We start from the raw sequence: 19,286 nt of genomic DNA on the forward strand, positions 1-19,286 counted from the left end.
CGTAGTTGCTTATCACCCGATGGGCGTTCGCTCGCTCCCATTAACGAAACCGTGAAGAAGTGATTTATAGGCGGATAGAAAGAAACCGAAGCACGCGCGGTGAATTTTGTAATTGCCTATTAAGGTACGATGTTAATTCGGGGAAAAATATAATTTCGCGATTTCAGCTTTTGTATCCACAATCGAAGGCATAGCATACGCTCAAGTCGAAATTTTCGTACCACTTTGGTGCTCTTAAGAATAGTTTGCGCTTACTTAGATCGCTTATAAGACTAACAAAGACCTACACGGAAAAGAAATGAGTAACCATTCAAGACTTACACTTACTTTACTTTTCATGTACAAACAAGAATATAATCTTACATGAAAATAAAATTTGCTTGCACAAAAAGAAATTCTATATACAGTTCCACTAAAAATATTACATTTTTTTAAATTCAAGAATAATTTTCATGAATTGAAAGGAAAAAATATCAGATAAAATAATAACTTCAAACTAAGCATTGTATTTGCTTGAAAATATTGTTCTTTCTATCAAATATCTTTCCTATTTGATTCATAACAATTATTTTTATATAACAAGAATATACTTTTAATAGGATTATATGGAATTTTTTTCATATAAGAACAAATTTTATGTTCATATAAGATTATATAATTCTTGTTTTGTACACAGAAAAGAAATAAACCGTTTTTGTATCTTTTTTGTATTCTCTTAGCTCCCGATGTGTTATAGAATTCAAGGTTTCGCATAAGTCCAAAATATCGACTCGGCTTTATTCGTGCGACTGTTGGAAATATCTATGCGCGAGGCATAAGCGTAGCGAGAAATGGGGTGTTGATAATTGCAACAGGTTATTGCACTGTTGCTTTAATCGTACAAGCTATTGCCACTCTGTGAGCGAGCTTTTCATTAGCTAAGAGACAAGACACCGTCTCCAAGAGTGTCTCTGAAGGCGTTGGTGGACTCTCGCTCGGGAGAAGAGATCTCGCCGGGCGACAAACGGCACGAGAGATTTCGCCTTCCGTAATTGTCGCGCTAAAATGTTGCGACGAGACCTGCAAATATTGCCGAAGACCTCGCCGCCACTTACGACGCTTGAGAGGTCACTCGGCTCCGAGGTTTCGTTCCTCGATTCCGGCGACGTGAAGCGCTTCGCATGACCTCTGACACCGAAGGACTAAAAATGTCTACTCTAATTGACGTAATTCCCGGAGACCCTGAAAATAATTCTGTGGGATCTCGAGCTACGCTGTTTACGAAACGCCGAGTGCGATGTTATCTCCCCATTATTATTCCACCAATGTCGAGACGAGCTGGCGAATAAGCGTGGTGCTTTATTTTTTTTTTTAATCTCCCTCGATAAATATACGCAGAAAAGAGCACGTGTGCTCTTTGAGAATCATTTTTCGACGAGGAATTCCCGATTTACTTTTCCTCGGCTCTTGCGGAGGATACTCTGATACCCTGGCATTCTCGAACATCGACTCAGAATGCTGTAAATATTTCAAAACAGACGCGGTCTTATCGTTGGAGTCGTAGCGGCAAACATTACTGCGTTCACCGGGTTACATAACGCGCGATGACGTCAGTCGATTGTTAATTATTCAGCGCGGACTGTCTCGCGATATTTACGCATACTTATGGTTCATTCATAAACCGGTAAATCTCTTTCGAGGAAGTCGTTTATGTCGCGTAATGAGTCCGCGAGGAAGCGGAATATTTCCCAAGAGGAGGTGCCTCCCTCCCTTGGGAATTTTACTGGTTTTTACTATTATTCTTTTGTTATTTTTCTCTGTCTCTTATTGCTTTTAGGGAACATTAGAATTACTATTATTATTACTCGCGCCTGCATCAGTGAACACGAATGTCCGCTTACTCTAGAATCACGACGACTCGATCGCCGACACGGCAAGTCTGGTTTAATCGCGTCTATATTGCGTCTATAAATAATACGTTCTTGATTCGTTGTAATTCCTCGACGCGTCCAAGATTCCGATATAATGGTCGTTATCGTATCGAATATCGCCGAGCGATGTTGAGATTGCGATAGTTGCTCGTCGCTTCGCTCGCACGCGGCCTTTGAAAGTGCTTCTGGCGACTAATATCTGCTAATGGCTCCTAACTGACGTATACCAATAAGGATGACTAACGACGTGAGTAAGTTAGGGACACGTGGGTAGAATTTAACGACGTTCCGTGTTCGCTGAGGATGACGAATTTACCATGGACGATAACAATCATGAGTTATGTCATGAATATATTATTTTTACGAATTTAAAATCCATCCTTGTCGGTGTAAATGTTTACACAAGTGCCTTCGAATCAATCTCCACGAAGCAGCGCGATGAATCGTCCGCACTGGGAGCAAACATTTCTGGCATTTATAAATGTAATCACAAGTGAAAGAATTCTTGTCGGGGGGAATTATTGTTCTATTAAATATCAGAAGAAAAACACCAAAACTGACGGTATGGTGAACAGATATATCCGTGTTCCTCGGCTGTAAAGTACTAAGTCCTGTAGGACAACATATGAACTTCGTCTATTTAATACGGTAGTTTGAACCAAAGTGTTGGGTGAAGAGTATGGTTCATTATATGTCGGAGGAAGATAGAATGGACGCATACAAATGCGTGAGCGCCCAAAGCACTAAAGCAGCCATTGTATCGGCGATAATAACTCGATGTGACCGCAAGATTTTCGCGGCGATGCCGGACGATTGTTTTCGAGGCAGTGCCGCGAAACATCGCGAGGAATATCATGCAGCATGCATAAAGCATACCTCCTCTTAATATGCAGCACGTCGGCGTATGCATGCGACAAGATGGCGCGGAAGCGAATTTTTCTGGAGTAGCGTCTGTTTGTTATTCGGCAGCTGCGTCGGATGACTAAGAGACTGCGTGGGCGGAAGCGAATCATCAGCTCTGAATTGATAGCGCGTACATTCCCCGAGATATAACGCCACCCACTTACCCAACCGGCCCCTTACTTCGTATGCAAAACGCAACTCCCGCGATCTTCGGAGTTACGCGATGCCCTGCAGAGAGCGCGAGCGATTTCCAATCTCCGATCTCTGAGTATCGGTTGACTGCATTTTCCGCAGAATCCGCACCGTTCGCGAACCTCGCGCGCCCGCTCTATTTCCCCCCGCAAAAATCTTTATTCCGCGTACATCTGGCAGAACCGCCGATCTTGCATAACTGAAGTCCGTTGAAAGAAAAAGTACCTCGACCTGGATTTGCAGAGGAGTGGAAATACCAGAAACAATAAAATATCGGAAAATAAACCTGTTTATTGACTTCACGAGAGAGAGAGAGAGAGAGAGAAAGCCGATGCATCTCGGAGAGAAGATTTCTCTTTATAAATGAAATCTGGTAGATAAGTTAGAAGAGAGTTCGAATGCTTCGCAAGACTCGTCGGGATTTGCGTCTCTTTCTTATTTCTTCCCCTCCCCCTCATGGCCCCCGGCGAAGTTTTCGCGCGAAAACTTCTTCTATCGCGCTTACATACAGACGGTCCCTCAAGTTCGCTCGTCCGCCAAGTCGAGAACGCTCTTCTCGCCTGACAAACGCTGTCTAACGAGTTCCTCTCGGCTTTGTATCGCGAATTGAGTCACCGCCGGGCGGTCGTATTGTCGAAGAAAATCGTGTCGGGTCGGTCGATCGTTTCGCGTACTCGACAATCGGCAATCAAGTTTCGCGCGCCTTCGCGTCGCTTCAAAATTGGCTGCCACTTGTAATTGGCGACGGAGCATGGATCTTTCTACCGTCGTTTGTCGCCGCGAACTCTCGACGCGAACTTCTCCAATTAAAATAGCGAAAGTAAGTGCGCGCGCACGATATTTTCACGTTACAGCGAAGCGCACACACACTTAGGCTCGCCGTTCGCTGCTTTTCACGTAACTTCGGTCACGTTCAATTTGTCCGTCGCGACACGAAGGCTAATTTACATCGTCGGAAAAGTTGAACGGCAAAAATATCGATTGTCGAAAGTTTCACGCGCTCCGATAATATTACCCCGTGAGCGCGCATAGGGGATGCACCACCGATCGCAGGCAGATTCTGCGGCTAATTTTGCCTTGACTTCTTTCATTATTAGAGGAGAAACTTCAAAAGCGACGTAACGTTTTGCTTTCAGATTTTAACGCCCTGTTTAAAGGCGTGAAATTTAAATATGCATCTCTGCACGAAAATATCGTTAAGACATGCGCCGTGAAAGAGTGTCGAAGTATTAACCGTAAAGATTGAGATATCTTTCTTTGGGTATTTTATAACTTATGGTCGTTTAAGTACTAGCAGACAGCCGCGTCCTTTGTGCTCTTATTTCGCGTATGCGGTCTAATGTACTATATTATATAGGAATCTATGCACTCGCCAATCGCTGCTCGCCGAGTGTTTCCGCTCAGAATTGCTAGATCGAGGAACGCGGGATGTACTAGCACACGCGTGTAATATTGCATACACATACATAACAAGTAACGATTAGCCTGTAACGCAAGGCTAATCGTAGGGCCGCGCCCCGGTCGAGGCCATCTTTCGATTAGTGTACATATCCTACCGCTTCCCGCACTTTCATTAGCTCACCCAGAATAATTAATTTTTCGTTAACTATTGCGAATTTTGCAAAATGGCACGTGACTTTCCTATTCAGTTTAACCCGTTCTGCCTGTTACCACACAAGCGTTCCATCAAAATTCTCCCCGTATATATCCTGTACAATAATACATTAATATATTCGTACATTAATACATTAATAATAATAATTCATTCATACTTTCAGACATTAACATATTAATACATCAATACATTAATCGTCTATACTTTCCTGTAATTATGAGATAGATTTGTGCACATTACTGATATGGGAACGCATGATTACGCTTGAAAGCACACACGCAAAAATTGCCACGTCATTTGACCAGCTTAGTAACAAAAATTATGTCTCTTATACATGTTATGTCTTATACTAAGTTTCCAATAAAACGATATTATTAATTTTCGGTTTTTATTCTTGCCGGTGGAAATTTCGTGAAAAGTCCTCGAGGAGGCGTTTATTCCGAAATGTTTCATTCCTCCGCATCAAGTCGCGAGTGTGAAATAAAATACTGCGCGCAGGTCGCGCATGCATATTCTTGGAATCATTCGCGCGATGGGGAACTTGGAGACTTTGAGCGGAGGCAAGATAAAGCTGCGTTACAGAAAGCTGCGGTGCAGAAAGAGCACGTACATCACAATCTGGGATGCGTGAGGAGGCTTTGCTTTGTTCGTGCTATCTTTCGGTCGCGAGCTGTATAACCGTGATATTAACATCGTCCGCGAAAACACCGACACTCACAGGGGAGAGAAATTCGCAGGATGAATTTAATATAGACATTTTCTCGCCCATCCGCATGGCTCAGTCCACCGTCGTCGCAAGGATCTCGTCGCCGTTCCCCACGAATTCTTGTAAAATATTCCGACACGCACTCCGCGGATTAAAACTAATTGCACCACGTGTGTACGCAACTGCCATTGTGAAACGCGTACTGCACTGATTGTAACTACAATTATCACGGTGAAAGAATTGTAGCAGGATAGTAGTAATTATAGTAGTATAGTAGGAGAATCGTCTCTCTAGTAAATTTTACTATACATAATGTCGGTGATAACCTTACATGCATATTGCCGCTACTACTTTAACATTTTTTATAATTAAAACCATGAAAAGGATACACACATCGTAAATTCGAGTGTGTAATTTTTATATACTTACGTGCGTAAAATCGTAAAACAAATATAACATTAAATTAACACATTTACCTTGTTAACATATTTTTTAACACATATCTGCCTGCTTTTTAACGCACGTTAAAGTAACATAAAATTTTGATGTTTTTAACATCATTTTTTCTTCCATGCGCGCAATTTTTACATGGAAAATCAAATCACCTACGTAAGTATATAATCTTACACACGTAAGTGGTATATCTGTTACACTCTTGAATTCGCGTAGTTAAGGGGCAGAAAATAACTATAATTTCTCTCGGTGCGAATCGCCGCGAGTGCGCCGCTCGCCGACTATAATTCGCAATTAAAATTCAGCAGAAATCAATTCGCCGGAGTAAAGCCAAGCGGCGGGTAATTAATCTCGTTACATTACCGTTCGTTACGCCGCCGATGCATTACGCTGTCGCACGCGGATTGCGCGCCATTATGGAGCGGCTTTTGCAGCCGCGGAGCACCGAGAGCGCGCGCATCTCGCAGCTGAATTAGTCGCGCGCCGGCTATCGCCGGCTCATAAACAATTATTTGAAAAGCCGCCTTCGGCTCGCCCACCGCTCTAATGTGGAAAAACGATGCGGCCGGGCTCGGCTTTAATCGTGGCCGGCGGATAATGAAAGTGCGCCGCATCTTTCGCGATTTCCGTCCTGTGCGCGTTTCTCACTGCGCACACAGACGCTCTCTCTTTCTCCCTCCGGATTTAATCCTCTCTGAATTTTATTCCGGATGCAATATAACCCGGCGTTAATCCCGACCGCCGTTTTTTGCCCATCCGTGTAACCAAGCCGGTATACGTGCGTCCACGAGCGATGTACGTGACCGCATCCGCGCGTAGATCGTAATCGGCCGAGCAGCCTTGGAAACGACGCTAAGAAAGTTGAGTCAAAAGGATGTCATACTGGGAAACTCTGCCGGCAAAATACTTTCTGCAAAGTTCACGTCGTATTGGTTGGGAATTGTAAATATATATTAAGAATTATAAATATATAATGCTACTTCATGGTGTGAATTTTTCACTTTTTAAATCACTTTCGATTCTGTACCAATTTCTCTATCCTCTGTTACTGAGCCGCGCAAGAAAAGTTAGGGGGTCAGGTTGTTCTGTAAATTGATGCACACTTTAATTAGTCTTCTGTTGAAGAACTATTGTTCTAACTGTTGTAACGATTGTTGTAACCATTGCTCTTCAATAATATACCCATAATTTTTTCATATTGTAGTTTCTTCCCGTACGGGAGTGACATAACATATTAAGGACCTCCTCTGCGTTGTCGAGGCTTATCGAGTTCGTCGTCAACTTCGGCATCCCCTTAATCGAAAGGAAAAGAGGGAAGTTAAACTCTCCTTATCTCAATTCCTTGCGAAAACTTCGGAGGAGCAAGAAGTTGCTTCGCGTGGCGTTCGTGAAATTTGATCAATTTTTCATTCACAGTACAGCTTATTACCGTTTCGCGTACACGTTTAAGGATCAAATGCAATATGATATTTCGTGTCGTGTGCGTTTAATTATCCGCCCGGCTTGACACACGCGCAATGAAAATAACGCGTTTGATAATTCATCGAGACGCACTGGCGTTGTGACAATATTGACCAGGGGGTGCTGCCGTTTAATGCCCGTGCTTCGTAAAATTTCGCGGTGCGCTGTTACAATATCATCAAATAAATTTGGTAACGCGCGCTAACAGCTAGCGGGGCCATTGCTGATGTTTAACGGGCGATCGAACGTGCCACACACTCGCGATGCGTATCCTGCTATTAACCCGTAACTGATGTATCTTTTGTTACATAAACGGTATGATGGAACTCGTTCGAGTTAACATATAAGCTAAACTTAAATTTACAAATATCGCAAAATATGAGTAGTATGTTGTGCAACGTTATTTTCCCCCCTCAACTACCGTCGGAGAGTTGGTAGCCAGGTGAAATTCTTATCTGAAAGGTAAAACTCCGAGCTATATTTCATCAGCAAGCTCTAGGCCAGAACCTATCTTTGTCATAAAATCATTTGGAAGATAGATAAATTTGCCCCCATATAGGAACAAAAGAACGAAATGGGTTAAACGCGCGCGCGAGAACGGCGCGTGTCCCATCGCGCAACATTTGTAGCGGCGCACACGTCGATTAATTAATATTTGATAATTAATTTACGTACGAATGGTTAATGTCCATTAGATGCGATGATTAATTAAATCACTCGCGGATTGATACTCGGCCATATTTCATCGCGCGCACGCGCGCCCGCGCGTTGAATAAGCATTAATCTCGCGGCGCGATGCATTATTCGAACGTGATATTACATCGACTGCCCGTCCGCTTCCTCCCCCTCGCCGGTCCTCCCAGGGGACGCGTTCTGTAAACGTTAACCTGATTTCCCATCGATTTTTCCCCGTGCACGAGCAGCACACGCACCGTCGTGTCGGCGCGTTGCGAGCGCGCGCGCGCGCGCCAGAGAACGGAGAAACGAACGACGCGAACCGCAGAGCTCCGGCCGCCGATATCGTACACGTGTCACGTAAATAAGCTTTAACTTTTGCCTGAACTGCGACGTGCACGTGTGCGCGCAGCCGATGGAGCGAAATAGGGCTTTCGCGAGTTCTGCTTGCCACTGCGGCTGCTGCTGCGTGCAATCATTTCGACGTCTGTCGTGGCGTGACGCGCCAGTACCAACGTAACTCTCTACGTCCGTTTGAATTATTGCACGCCTGCACAATACGCCTCGATCCGCCGGCGTGCGCATTCCGTAAAGGCAACCGGCGAACATGCAGATCACGCTCGTGTAGAAATCCACGTGGAAACGTCCCCGGCGTCTCGGAAAAGCGACGAAGAACGCGAAGCCCGATGCGACTCGGATCGCGCCGAATTACTCGATCCCCCCGCGTTGCGTCCTGATTAACGATAATGCGGCGATTCCTGGGCCAACTTAGGGTGTCGCGCGATTTCACCTCCGTGTTTACCGATTATTCTCCTTCTCAAGTTCGTTCAGAACGTCATCCTGCGCTAAGGGGAAATAAATGATACTTGCAACTATGCTCACGCGTTGGAATAAAACAGTTATAGCCAGGAGAATTATTTTTTTAGTGAATGGTATTATACAGTCAGTGGTACTATATAGTCAGGTTCCATGTAGGAAGCGTATATATCAGTCATGTTTCGATGTCTCAGGGGGATGCCAAAGTCGACGACGAGCTTGATAAGCGTCGATAACCTGAAAACGATCTTCTTAAATATCAATGCTTTAAGCAGAAATGCGGGAGATATCAGCAATGTGAGGCTTAAATAGTTCAGTGATAAGAGGTTACCTGGCAAATGGAAAACCCGGGTTCGATCGAGTGTGCCTCCGATGTTTTTCACTTCGTATATTAAAAGTGGACATCTGCAGGCACAAGCAACCATTCCGGCCATATTCTTTCGTTTCGCAGTATGGTCGTGGTATTGTAAATTATAAATAGTTATCGTTATTGGGAATCGGTATTGTTTCAGTATTGGGAATCGATAATTTCTGGTACTTTTGCAGTACTGGGAATCAGTACAGTCACACCCAATCAACACCGAGTATCAGTTAAACTACATCCATATTGTAAATTCTAACTGAACGATGTAAATGCGATATAACACTGATGCAACGCGGACAACCACTCTTACCACTGAGCTATCTAGGCTTCACGTTAGTGATATCTCTCGCATTCCTATTTGAAGCGTTGGTATTTAAGAGAATGTTAAAGTCGATGTTGAACTTGACAAGCAATACTCAACAACACAAATTCAATATGACATCAGTGTAATATTGCATATATAACATTGACATAACATTATAACATTACATTTATGTAACAGTAATATAATATTATCGTTCGAAATTATAACATAGATATAATGCAACTGATGCTCAGTGTTATTTGGGACGGTATTTCGACTCCACTGCTATCATCCCAATATTCATCCTCATTTTACTTCTAATATCAAATCGGTATTTGCTATTGTCCATTAAAAATCGGTACTGAACTGGTTAAGTGAAATAAATGAATAATTATAACTTCCTTCAATGTATGGATTCGCCTTTTGACATATCTCGAATGTTTCCCTGGCAGTTGATTTTTACAATCGCGCGGATTCTCCGGCCGCTGGTAGTTTCAGATATATTACCATATCAAAGCGACATTTTCTTTTACATCTCGACTCTAATGAGCGAAATTCAAGCTAATCGTCTTGTCGCGCTCGAGAGATCATCCGTATCTTCCGTCTGCAACGAGTTCAGCATAATGCCGAGGGATCGCTTCTCACAAGCCTGCTTCTTTTCAAATCACTACGCTTTCTCCCGAGGTCTTCACACGGACGAGTCACAGGTTGGCGACCGATCCGAATTCAAATCGCACGCAGCGCCGGGCTTGTGCTCGCGACGTGACGACTTTGTTAAATCGACGCGATCGCAAGTGTGATCCCGCGTTCTCAGATACGGCGTGACGAGTAAGATGGATGAAGACGAGAAGAAGACTGCGGCAAGATATCATGAGTTGATACCTTGACGTTATTTGAACGCTTTTAAGGATAGTTTGCTACTTAGATGACCTATAGACTAAGAAAAATCTACTTCGACGATACTGACACTCGTTAACTTCTCTCTTGAACCTTTAATTCTTCGCCGAAAGAAAAAAATAAGAAACATTTATCCGTGAGTACTATAACAACGTATTTATTTAAATCTCTAAATTAATTTATTTAAATAGAATAAACAGTTGTCTTCATGCAAAGCTACAGATTTAAAAAAAATGTATATCTCCCCCTTCGAAAAAAATTATTTTTCGGTATAGAAATATGTAAAACGGCGAAAACGGAAATTTAAGACGATATGCGGTGAGAATAGGAGTAAATTATACTATTGGAATTAAAAGTGGGCTTGTTTTGATATCTCGGGTCTTACTGTGTTGCAGAATTAAATGTTTAACACAGGGCGAACATTTTGACACGGGATCACCGCACGATATTGCATCTCCATCGCGCGGAATTTTCAGCGTACGATGGGAGGGCCCGTGCATAAATCTCTTCATTTATTGTTCGCCTTTAACGCGCGAATATGTCCGCGCTCGATCGCCAGGATGCGCCGAGAAGAGGGAAGAGCTCGGTCTCGCGCGCGCGCGTGCGCTCGATTGGGATCCGTGACATATCACGACCGGCGGCATGCGCACCTTCGCGTAACAGCCGAGCGGCTTCCTCGGCGATTTATGCACGCCGCGCGAGACGGCTATTAAGCGGCGGAACAAGTTTCGTATTTTATACATGTGTCTCCGTCCTTAATTTACAGTTACACACCGGACGCTCGGGATCGAGCCGACTTGGCCGCGCGCGTTTCGGCACTGAACCGATGTCGTTTATCAGAACGCGCGTACTGAAAAGGAAATATCAGTCCTGCGAACGAATAGGGAGCAGATGAAAATTCGGTGGCGAGAAGCGGTAATCTCTGTTATCGCTGTTATCACTGAGAACATTCGTGACATTTGGCTGCATTCAAACTCGGTCGAGATAATTGAGAGCAATTGACTGATAAGGAACTTTCGGCAACGTGTGAATTAAAAAAGAATCTAAAATTTTGCAGAATTATAGAACCTGATAACGAAACAATTTCTCATTGATGCCCAAAAGCAGTTGTAAGGGTGACAATAATAAGATGATCCATTGAAAAAGGTCGGTTCATATATTTCTAAACGAATATCATCTAAATCATTAGAGATATGAAAAAAATCATTATAAACAAAAGTTTCACTGTTTCAAAAGTACTTTATAATGGCGTATTTAGATTTTTAAGATATGTTATGTTTTTTGAAATACTCCCACCGCCCACATTTTTCCCCTAATATCTGAGATTTATTTTTCAACGAAATTGAAGTTTATTTTAAACAAAATTCAACCATTATAAAATGAAGTTGTATTTCAGAAATGCGTATTTGAGGAATAAATTGAAAACCCTGTAACACATTCCAGTCGTATCAGTCTTACGCTCTCACTACTTAACGACAGCCTTTCTCTCTTTTCTCCTTCTCCGTTCTTCATAATTTCTTTTAATAGGTAAGGATGTAGACGGATATTCATAAGCGCGATCGCATAAATCACTTTCATATTTTACGTATTTTACGCATCTGGTTCCTAGATAACGAAAAATTCAGTCGCACTGACGGAGCTGTTTTCTCCGTACAATTCCACCGGTTGATCCGTCTCTCACGAGATTTTGTTCTTTTCGGCTTTCTTTCTAACAGCCTCAGCGTCTCATAGGAGCCGACAGTCTCTAAGATGTACCGGTTACGTAAAAAAAAAAAAAAAAGTTACGTCGTATTGAGAGTTAACGGTAGTTTCTTCGGTCGTTGTCGGCGGACGTTTGCGCGCGCGCGCGCATGAAAGAACTTTATTTTCCGGGCTGCTTCCGAATAGCTCGACGAGAACACGCCCGAGATACTCGCTTTGTGCGACGTAATGTTTCGCGTAATTTCGCAGCGGCGTACAAGTCAGATGTTTGCACAAAGAGATCCCGTCTGCTGCCGTCTGTTGAAAGAGCGAGCGAGAGAAAAAGCGTTGCGCGGCGTTCTTGCGCCCGCTCTCTTCCGTCGGACATAAACATCAGACGTAAACGGCGGGCGAAATTATGGTCGATTACGCGAGTGCCTTCAGCATGAATGAGACGTACGCCGGGTTCTCGCCGTTCTGAAATCTCTCGATCATCGGCCGCGACATGTAGCACGTGTTGTAATCTATAATCTGACATTTCTGTGCGGCGAACGAACCGGCGCGCGCGTCTGGAATCTCCGACACGTGTAGAGAAAGCGTGTAGATTGAGACACGTACACTTTTTCTTTCGACGTATCGAGCGCGTGTCCACGCGAGAGTCCACTGAGATGACGACCAGGTCGTCGTCGAAAGTCAAAAACCCGATGGACCGCGTCGACTTATCGCGCGTCGTGCGATTTGTCAAATTGTGCGCTAAAGGCAGCGAGTGAGAGTTACTCTTTTCGCGGGGGAGACGCGCGAACTTTCGAAACGACAAGACTAATCGGCAATTGAGATTTATTCAACGGCGTCGAAGAAACCGATCACGATGATCACGCTCGGCCTCGATACGGCGTATTCGCCTCGACATCGCCGATTTTATCTCAAATATACCGCGTTTCGCGATCACAGGTGCACTGAGCAATTTTTGATGTCCGTAACCGTAATTACGCGAGTGAAAGAATTATAGTTGGAAGAACCTTTTTTTTTTCTATGTAAAAAATGTGCTAGGTTCAAGTAAATAATTGCTCCAAACTCAGCACATTTTTACTGGAATTAAGTAAATTTTACTTGGATCAAGGAAATGTTTTATTTGAATGTAAAAAAGGCGTTACATACAAGTAATATTTACCTTAATTCAAGTAAAATTTCTTGACGTTGAAGTGATATATCATAAGTTTTTCAGGTCTCGAAAAAAAATATATCTCAAAACAAGAAAGGGTAAAAATCGTGGAATTTTTACGAGTTATTTACGCATTTATTAAATTTATTATTGATTTTTACTTATTGTCTTTATGGACTGATTGCCAACGGGAAACCGGTCTACTAATCTTATTTTATTGGATCAGGCTGATAATAACGGTATTCACATGGACCCGACCTTTCTTTTCTAGGTAATAGAGGAACGGGAGTGGGGCATATCGTCTTGCGTAAAACGTGAAAGAAGGGGTAAGTGAAAACGTGTGTGGGCCTCGTAGGTCTGTCATATTACTGTCAGGATTAATGCAGTTCAATGTTCTCAGTCGCGATAGATCGATAACAAAATATTTGATATATTTAACTATAACACCATCTATACCAGCTATAATAAAAGAATTATAGTCAGGTGTACCATTTTTCTAAAATAAATTTTACTACAATGTCAGTGATAATAATAATCTTACGAACGAATGTTTCTCAGTTTTGCTTTACTTTACGATATTGACGCTTTCAGTAACTTGCCTCTACCATTTATTCTTGGATTTAGCGAAGTAACATCAATAACACTCGAGAATCTCAGCTATGAACAACTATCGTTTTATTCCTCAAAAATTCACGCGCCCATTCCCGGGTTAATGTTTAACTAAAGTTTGAATTATCAAAAATACGATACATAATTGTATGATTCATGTATTTATAAGCTCTGTTCATTGACTCCCTGTTGGCTACATATTTGATCTTGCATGCATCCGATTACGTTTTGTACGTAAATTAATGAGACGCGGCAATATTATAGCTCTAATCACCAGTGACACCACGTCAAAGAGTTAATGAAGCATTAATCGCATGCGTTGAATTACGCAATACGACTATATAGTATAGCGACTGAGGGCAGCTTTATTACGTGGACGCCCGCATAGAAAATTTCTTAGACTCTAATTAGAATTTAGTGATTTCCCAAAATAATGATGGATTCTGGTTGGGCAATTTATGTAGTGATTAGAAATATAATGTTTCGAAAATGCGATTCTAAGTGAGAAACATAAACAGATCCTATTTGGTTACCTCCAACGTTTTCCTAAAGAATATTTTGGTTTCCACTCTGCATTACGATTGAACAAAATATATGAAACACTATAAGCATTTATATTCGATAAGTACACTCGTGCTACGCACGCTCATTCAATTAAACGTTAGTAATATTAGAAATATAACTCAATTTACTAACCTCCTAATTTGATATTCGATTAAATTATCGCTCGATTCTTGCGACGATAATCGCACGCGGCACGAAGCAAGCCGTAGCGTATAGCCAATTAGCGTCGCTTCATGCCACGCTTGTAATAAGAATAGAATTCTCAATTGGTATCGTAATGAGATAAGTAGAATAACATTTAGTTATGAATAGAATCCATTTATTGGATAATCCTCCGTTCCGTTATGTTTTATTAAATAAGGAGCTAGAACCGGTCAGTAAAAAGTCGGAAACAGCCGAGATCTTACTTGAGGCACTTGAGAGTATTCATAGTCAGGTCGTATTTAAGATCGTCTTAAGTTCATCTTCAGATGTTTCCTAGCCAATGAAACGAGCCGTACAGCATCTGAAGGTGAACTCAAGACGATCTTAAACATATGATTTTATTATGAATACTGGCCTAGGACAATCCATTCCGGGAAACTTGGAGTATTTTTATCAAAACCCATATCTGGGAAAACCTGGGAAAAGTTCTATGCGGGCGGTGTTCGCGATCCTACGGGAGATTCCACGGGAACCCACTGATATCGTTCGCCGGGCAGCGAGAGAAAAATGACCCCTGTCTATCGACCTCATTATCGGACCTCGAGACCGGATCGTTCTCTGTAACGATTCAGCCGAAGCGGCTAAATTGGACCTCCGCAGACAAGTAGCGGCCATTGTCTGTCGTGGCGGGAGGCAAATGCATTTCCCTTCGCCATTCATTCGGACAGCTAAGTCGTAGAGGCTGCGGCGATGTCGCCGAACCTGTCTGTCCGCAGGATCGCGTGCGGATGGCAGAATGGGAGCGCAACGACGTCGGCAACGGGCACGCTAATCTGCCGGCGGGATCGTTGATTTTTCTTCCCACGCGCGTCTCGAAGAAAGCGACTTCGCGTTACTCTCGATTTCTCCCCGGCCTGACGATACCGTCGTATTCCGTCCCGTCGTCCTCGTCGCGTTTCAGTCGCGCATATCCGCTCGCCTCGGGAAGTTGTCGAAGGACTTCGAGGTGCAACCGGCGATAATCCACGTCCGGGGGATGCTGGCGCCTCAGAGACGCGGGCTTTTATCCGCGGGATTGCATGCAGCGTGCTCGCGTGCGTCGACGCTGCATCGTGCAGGACTTGAACGCCGCTCGTTTTATTTGAGCGCGAACGAGTGGCCGCGAGTGCAAAAGTGTTGCCCGGGGTTTATCGATACGCTCGACTATTTGCGAGAGGCGGGTGAGCGCGTCGAACGAGCGTCGGCGGCTGTTTACCGATGCCAGCGAATTGATGCGGGAAGGAGTCCTGAATGGGTAATAATCGACGAGGAAAATTTGCATAGTCCGCGTACGCCTACAGTCGGTGTCATGTTCGCTGTATCATTCCCTGGAAGAAGAGACATGATTTTCAACCTTACATATAATGTATAAGATTGAAAATTCTAGAAGTAATTCCAATTATAATAGTAGGATTATAATGGCTCTAATTATATTGGATTTCAATCTTTAGTCTTTCACGTATACACATAAAATTATGCGATTTAATTATGCTGTACGCGTGTGACAAGATGTTATCGAAATTATTCTTACGTGCTCTCCTATTGAAACAAACCAGGGAATCCATACACTGAAAAAAGGATTTGGTAATAAGGACTAGAATTTTTGGTGAATGTTTGCCGACCAAACATCTGATTATTGCAGCATTTAATTCTGTATATTAAATATACAATATATGGAACTACAGTATTTTATATACAGTACGGAACTAAATTATTTGGTTGCAATAATCCAATATTTGATCGGCGAATATTCACCAAATTTCATTACTTATTGCCAAATCCTTCTTTCAGTGAATCCAGGCAATATAATCGAGACATCAGACGTCTAAAAGAGTATAGATCAAGTATTATAACTAGCGTTTGGCTTCAATAGACCTTTTCAATTTAAATTCCATTTGACAATCTAAAAGCCTATACTTAATCTTGTAATTTTTGTGAAAATTCGGTAATAGTAACAAATTTCAATCTAGGGAATGGTAGAGAAAAAACGTCAGAACTGACATAAGTATGATAAACCGACACACCCGAGTTTCTCGGCTGTAAAGTACTGAACTCTGTCGGACAGAACACGAATTTCGTCTAATATGTACAGTAGTTAGAGCTGAAGTGGCAGTATGTCTTTGTAAGCGGTTGTGTTATTAGTGTCGTTCGATTTTTCGCTGAAGTTTTTGTTCAGCTATCTTCTTGTGAAAATTATAGTAACAAATCATCAGCAAGTAATTTATTTGATATTACTATTTTATAATGTAAGTTTTGAAGTTTATAAATTACTTTAGACCTTGTGTAAATCTCTATCCTCTGTCGCTGTACAAGAAAAGTCAAGGCTAAGTGGTTTTGTGAACCGACATACCTGAGTTTACTGGTCTTTCAATCGGCATACCTAAACTTTGCTTTGCGCAGAATATCATTTCACAGAATACAATTAAATCTACCGGTAACTGATTTTCCGTGTTTTTCTTATTTGTTTGTTTAATATGATCGGGAAAAAGGAGATAGGAGTCTTTTCACATAATAAAGGAGCAATGTGCATCGTAAAATTAAAAAAATATTTTAAAATATGTAAGGCTAAAGATAAAACGTTATATGTTAAATGTACAAGATAATATAATTTTAGTATTTTCATTTTATTTTTTTTTTCTATAAGTTTCTATAAGTATCGTGAGTATGTCGGTGTTGCGAACTAGTTTTAAAAGCATCCATGTCCGAACATCTTGAGAAATAGTTATTTGCAGGAAAATATGTAATAATTTTCGGACTGTTAAGATTCTCATATATTTTGGTAGGTGTTGCTGGCTTGCGTTGTTGCGCATAAATTTTCATTTTACACTTCCAACAGTGTTTCAGAGCCCAAAAACGAAATGGTACATCATAGTACTTTTTCTCTACGGCATACATGACACCGACTGTACTCGAACATCACGTTCCGGGATGATACGCGCGCGTCTGCATGCAAATCGAATTTCCGATATTGAATAGGGAATACCTCGTTATTCCGGAGATATATGTAAAAATTCCACTTTTTATACGCGCTTTTATTCATCACTCCCCCCGCGCCGCTACTGCGCGCGTTTACGTTTTTCGTCGCATCGTGCGATATGCGGTAAACGCGATAATGAAAAGCTGGAACACGGGTGGTTGCATTGTTTCGTTGGACGGCGTAATGTAGGAGGAGAATTACGCAGCCAAGAATATGCTTTTCATACGTCTGATATCCTCCGCGCCGCCTTTGTAACACGACGGTGGAATTTATTTCACTTAACCTCTCTGCGCACGCCATTATTTATTCCCCCCTCCCCCCCCTCCCCCCCGCGCTCTTTGCGTGTATCGAGCCGCGCTACGGCAAGTATGAGAGAAAGACTCGGAAGCCATCGTCTAGTATCATCATTTTTGTACACAAACGACTCAGTCGGGAGGAATTTCCGAGGAGAGTGGCCCGAATTCCCTCCGTTCACGTTTTACGGCTCGTTTGACATCGATATTTAACGGAACGAAACGAGTTTTTCATTGGACTGACGCGATATGCACTTATCGGAGTGAAACGTATTTCCGAAGGACAGCTCGATATCAGAACGGATAAGCGGGATACTTTTCAACGAGAAAGAAAGACGGAAAAAGAAAGAGATCCTCAGGATTTAGGTTGCGCGTGACTTCTCAACGACGCGATTTCATTTCGAAATGGAGGTCTACCCGGAGCGCTATATATGACGCACGTAATCACGATTATAGCAAGAGTATGTACCAGTTGGGAAATGTCCGACCGGTACCAAGTGATCCCGATGATCGCCGTGATAATCGGCGGAAACACGAAGCGGCATTGCTTGCTTTCTCGCTACGTGCTTATTTGACGGCTGTAAATAGTCTCCTTCGGCGCGATTATATCGCCGCGCGAACGCGCCGCTCGTTGATTACGTTCTCCCCTTTATTGTTGCATAATTTGAGAACAGAACGCAAATCCGCGGACGTCGTCGATAACGAACGATACGCGGGAGTTGAATAATAGACCCGTGACCGAGTAACGACGGGGCATGTGATACGAAGTTTGCATATGTTAATTCGCTGAAATCACACTGAGAGCCACGGACGTAAAGGATATCATCGTGCGAGTTTCCCCTACGCGCGCGCGCGCACGTGCGCAAACACGTGTACTTCCCAATCAGAAACGTGTCATTCGACGTTGAATAGACGTTGAAAACCCAATGGTTAAATTGAGGTTGGTTCGAGGACGTACAAATACAGACGTGTTTTCAGCTGCAATTTCGGCGTCGTTTCAATGTCGAATCGATTAACTAATCACGTCTCAAAGAAAGAGAGGGTTTGCTCCGCAAACTAAAATCCGTTTTCGATAAGGTATAATTTGCGGTAGAATTGGAAGATAGGAATGTATTTATAATCAACCGTTTCGACGTCGAATCAAATTCAATTCAACGTTGCGCTTCTGATTGGGTTCACGTCGAAAGTACGAGGAAGGTCAGAAGCGAGACAGAATTTATTTCGCGTGGCCTAATTATCCTCGGCGAGAGCAGCGGTCGCGCAATTTATTATCCTCGTAAGAAACATACGACGGGAAATAGCGTCGCGAGCTGCTGAGATCGAGTTGCGAGCGTTGCATAAATCAATCGCGCAAGAAACAAACGTGATCAACGACGCAACCAAAGATCAAGGATCAGGATCTGTTCGCGAATTACGATCTGCGAGATGAGTATGAATAGCTAACGAAGGATCCACGTAATTCCTTCCGGCGAGAAATCTGTTACCTCGATCGAAATCTTGGAAGAATTTACGTTACACGCGA

General features: G+C 42.8%; 1 protein-coding gene across 2 annotated transcripts in view; it reads left to right on the plus strand.

Moving 5' to 3' along the window:
• Positions 1-19,286, plus strand: part of LOC106747040 — a 71,285-nt gene that overhangs the window by 31,549 nt on the left and 20,450 nt on the right. Inside the window, exon 2 of one of the 2 annotated variants that reach the window (XM_014624280.1) lies at positions 13,410-13,464. The exons of the other annotated variant lie outside the window; for it this stretch is intronic. The gene's annotated coding sequence lies outside the window, so the exon portion shown is untranslated. The remainder of the gene's footprint in view (positions 1-13,409; positions 13,465-19,286) is intronic. 2 annotated transcript variants of the gene reach the window in all.

This window comes from Dinoponera quadriceps, unplaced genomic scaffold (genome assembly GCF_001313825.1).
Source record: "Dinoponera quadriceps isolate SergipeBrazil2010 unplaced genomic scaffold, ASM131382v1 scaffold2099, whole genome shotgun sequence".
Taxonomy (NCBI): Eukaryota; Metazoa; Arthropoda; class Insecta; order Hymenoptera; family Formicidae; genus Dinoponera; species Dinoponera quadriceps.